The following is a 4,679-nucleotide window of genomic DNA, read 5'->3' on the forward strand; positions in this document are numbered from 1 at the left end:
TTTTTTTTTTTTTTTTTGGTACCAGGGATTGAATTTGGGTCCTTGCTCTTGCAAGGCAGGCCACCGAACCACTGAGCTAAATCCCCGGCCCACTTTTACTTCTTAACCGCAGGATAGTAATAGGATTTTGAGCATCCTCGGAGAGACCCGCTTATGTAAGCTCAGATTGGAGCGCCGGCACAGGATGAGCTGTGTTTACCGAGTAATGGTGAGGCACTTAGGTGGTGGCAGTATGGCTGGTGTGTATTAGGAAGAGTGGACTGCAGTCTACTGCCGGTTTCCTGCGGGAGGTAGAGGTGACCTATTAGGAAAGGGTTGTGGTGTGTGAGTCTCGGTCATGCTAGGACCCGGGGCATCGGCCTCCACGGGCCTCTCGGGTGTCCAATTGAAACGCCAGTAAAAGAGCGCCCGTTTGCTTCTCTGCTGACTCTTCGGAAGCCAGGGGGGTCTCTGGTGCTTGTGCTTGGGGAGAGTTTGTGGAACACAAAAATAGCGCCCGTAGGTAACGCCTAACAGAACCCCGAGACTTTCCCTGGAACCTTTCTATGCTGAGTGCTCAGCCAGGGCCCTGCTGCAGTTCAGGTCTTTTTCTTGTCTGTGGATATTTTATTTCTGAAGTGGATTGATACAAGGTGGCAGGGAATAAAGAGAGCTTTTCAGGGTGCGGCTCCTTAAATAATCTCACTTTATTAAGCCCCATTCATTTTTAGTGATATTTCTTTTTCTTTATGTTTCTGAGAGGATCCTGCCTTGCCCTGAGGGTTTTCATTAGAAAATGAGGATATGGGGATGTGAATTTAGCTCAGTGGCCCTGCACCTGCCTCGCAAGAGCAAGGCTCTGAGTTCGATCCCCTGATACCAGGAAGAGAGAAAGAAAGGGAGAGGGGAGAAGCGGGAGGGGAGAGAAACTTTTCTAACAGGTGAAAAACCTGTATTTAGATGAAAGGTTAGAAAATGAGCTGACATATCTCAGCCCAACTAACTTCTAATCATTCCGGAGTGTCCCGGGAGTTCCTGTCCAGGAGGTAGGGAGCATGGATTTACGTGTTGCCTGTACCTTGTGGAAACACTAATCTGGACTCTGGAGGGGAAGGAAAACCTCACGGGGGTGCGGGGAGAGGCTGCTTCAAAAACAAGTTTGATCTGTTATTATTTTTGCGTAAGTAACACATCAACATGATGTGATTCCTAAATTAGAAAAGTGTAACAATGGAAATGTCTGTCTCTCACTTTTTTCTTCCGAGTATGTAACTGTCCTCAGGAACAAGTGCTGATACACTTCCTCATGAATCCTTGCAGACACAATCTGTGCGTCTGTTTATTAAAATTGATTTTACATTATTTAAAAGCAAAAGTAGTTTAATAAATTTTAGCATTTTTAAAAGCATGCTTTGAAATCGGGCATAATATTACCTTAAATAAAATGCATTCATATCATATTTCTGTGTACTTTGCTGTTGAGAAAACAGGTGTTCCTTCATCTGGTATAATAAATAGGCTTGCTGCTCCTAAGTTTAGATCTTAGCCTATCTGCTTGTGCCCCTTCTGAAAGCAAGACTGGTCAGAACAGTTTAGAAACAATCTGTTCTATTTTTATGGCTCCTGCTCGGTGGCGTGGAAACTAGTGTCAGAGCTACATGTGGGCTTGGCTAACGTGCCTGCCAGCTCTCTGTTCAGCATACCGGATGCAGGAGTTCTCAGGGGGGCTGGCTGGAAGCCTCAGGCAGCCTGGTGTGCCTTGGACGGTTTCACGATCATTCTGAGGCCACTGGCGTTAGTCTTGGACGCTTTCTCATTGTCCTTCAGCTTTTTACCTAGTTTTTCCCTGGGTGTGGTTGTTCATTCATCAGCAAATATTTACTGACCATCTCCTCTGTGCCGGGTGCCTTCTAGGTGCGGGGCTTAGTGAACAAGCTGTGACTTCCTGAAGCTCTCATTCTAGGGAGGGACACAGAGAGTAAGCGAGATCGATATGTAAAGTACCTAGAACGTCGTCCGTAATACATGAAAGGAACCGCAAGCAGGGAAGGGGGCTAGGAACTGTCAGGGCAAATTAATCGTTGGTGTTTTAGATGGGGTGTTCTGGAACTGTCCACTGAGGTGATGGCTTTTGAGGAAAGACACGAAGAGAGTCAAGAATTCAGCGTGAGTGGGAGGATGGGTGTTCTAAGGAGCGTATTTAAAGCCTCCCTGTTTAAGCTGCATGAATTAAGTGAAGGCCAGATGAAGTAAGAGGGGAGGTCAGCCAGGTAGAGGGAGTGCCTCCCTCATAGGTAGAAGAGATGTTGGCGTTTTATTGTTTTGTTTTTGTTTTTGAGGTACCGGGGATCGAACTCAGGCCCTTGTGCTTGCAAGGCAGGCTGTGGAACCACCGAGCCAAGTCCCCGGCCCTGGCGTTTATTTATAAAAGAACGTACTACAGAACGTACTACCCCCAGTGGAGAGGCTGTCAGGAAGGGGAAGAATGAATTTAAAGGTGGAGCACTCTTTCCCCTCATCCACTGAAGAAACAGATTCTGGTGTCGCAGTAGGATGGTGGAAACAGATTTGGTGGCAGTCCTAGAGCAGAGACTCGGCACCCTGGCTGTCCACACGGAGGTAATGGAGCACCCTGAGGTGTTTATAGTTAATGAAATGATATATCATATCTAGCATTTGAAAGGAGCACACAATAAGAATCTGTTTTTTTTTTCCTCTTGTTTGAGACAGTGTCTCACTATATAGTTGAGACTGACCTGGAACTCATTATGTAGCTCAGGCTGGTCTCGAACTCCCAGTGATCCTCCTGCCTCAGCCTCCCGAGTGCTGCGATTACAGGCGTGTGCCAGCATGCCGGCAAGAATCTGTTTCTTAAGGACAAAAAGAAAAAAAGCTATTGGCTGGTGATAGTTCTTCATGATAGACAAGTGAATTTACACCATCTTGCCAAGCATTTAGATATTGGGCGTGGAAATCTGTGGTTTGCTCATGAGATAGCCATGCTAAAGAAAACCTGAAAGTTGGCCAAGGTTGAGCTACACCCCTGGTGCTCTTCTGTGATGATGGAGATGTGAAATTTGTTTTGGATTCTGCTTTTCTGGAAGGTGGACATGAGAAGGTATATTTTCATCCAGTGACTAATGCTCCAACCATGGGATTGAGTCCTGGAAGCTTTCTCAGATTTATGAAGACAACACGACGTGATCCCATAATACTAAATTTTGGTGGAAATTAATTGGGCTGGTGGAGGTGTGGAGGGGTGGGTATACTCAGTGGCAGTGTTTGTCCGGCATGCACAAGACCCTGCATTTGATCCCCAGAACCACAATAAAGGAATAAATCCAACTGGGCTAATGTTTAGAGTAAATTTATTTCTGAAAGCTATTTTTTTTCTTTTTTTTGAGACAGGGTCTCACTATGTAATTGTGACTGACCTGAACTCACTATGTAGCCCAGCCTGGTCTGGAACTCATAGCGATCCTCTTGCCTCAGCCTCCCATTTGCTGGGATTACAGGCTTGCACCATCATACCCAGCTGAAAGCTATTTTTCTTATAATTTTCAAAAAGAGTTTAAAGTGGTGACTATCATTTTAAGAGGTAAATTCATATATATATATTTTTTTTTGGCACCGGGGATTGAACTTGGGACCTTGTGCTTGGGAGGCAAGCAGCAGAATCGCTGAGCTATATCCCCAGCCCTCATAATGCTTTTAAAATGAACTAGTTTCAAGGTGGGTGTGGTGGCGCAGATCTGTAATCCCAGCACTGGGGAGGCTGAGGCAGGAGGATCTCTGTGAGTTTGAAACCAACCTGGACTACATAGTGAGTTCCAGGTCAGTCTCAACTACATAGCGAGACCCTGCCTCAAAAAACAAAAAAACAAAACAAAACAAAAAAAAGATGAGCTAGTTTCAGAGGGGTGGTGTGCACCTGTGGTCCCATTGCTTGGGAGGCTGAGGAGGGAGGATTTCCCTGGGTTCAAGGCCAGCCTGGGCTGCACAGTGGGTTTAAGGCCAGCCTGGACTTTGTGGCAAGACCCTGCCTCAAAAAAAGGAAAAAAAGATGAACTAGTTTCTACTTTTAGTGTTTGTTGTATTTGGAAAAAGTTATAGAACATCATGTATAAAATTTTACATACGAGGGGCTGGGGATTTAGCTCAGTGGTTTCACCACCTGCCTTGCAAGTGCGGGACCTGAGTTTGATCTCTGGTACAAAAAATATTTACATATGATAGCCTACATAATACAGAGATAGAATACAAAAAAAGGACATAGGACTATTTTAAATTGTTGAAATGAGAATTAAAGCATGTGGATTCCCTAGCAAGATAATTAAAACTAGCTTGGGGCAATGATACAAACTTTACATTGTTGGATATTTCTTTATAAACCAGTTATTTGTTTTTTCCAGAAAAAAAAAACCACTTTTTTTTTAAACAGGGTCTCACTATGTAGTTCACTATGTAGGTCGCTCAGGCTGGTCTTGAACTTGTGATGATCCTGCCACCTCAGCCTCCTCAGTGCTGGGATTACAGGCATGTGCCACCATGCCCAGCCTATTTTTAAAATATTATAACTTTATATAAAATTGTAATTATATATTATATATATATTTTTATTTTGTTTTGTTTTGTTTTATACTGGGGATTGAACTCAGGATCTTGAGCTTGCAATACGCGCAGTGCCACTGAGCTAAATC

General features: G+C 44.4%; 1 protein-coding gene across 1 annotated transcript in view; it reads left to right on the top strand.

The window, feature by feature from the left end:
• The window catches only part of LOC104857065 (intercellular adhesion molecule 5), a 16,489-nt gene extending 13,990 nt beyond the window's left edge, over positions 1 to 2,499 (top strand). The window contains exon 9 of the transcript XR_778772.2: positions 2,319 to 2,499. The gene's annotated coding sequence lies outside the window, so the exon portion shown is untranslated. The remainder of the gene's footprint in view (positions 1 to 2,318) is intronic.
• The last annotated feature ends 2,180 nt before the right edge of the window (positions 2,500 to 4,679 follow it).

Source organism: Fukomys damarensis, unplaced genomic scaffold (genome assembly GCF_012274545.1).
Source record: "Fukomys damarensis isolate Sample0158 unplaced genomic scaffold, DMR_v1.0_HiC HiC_scaffold_23, whole genome shotgun sequence".
Lineage (NCBI taxonomy): Eukaryota > Metazoa > Chordata > Mammalia > Rodentia > Bathyergidae > Fukomys > Fukomys damarensis.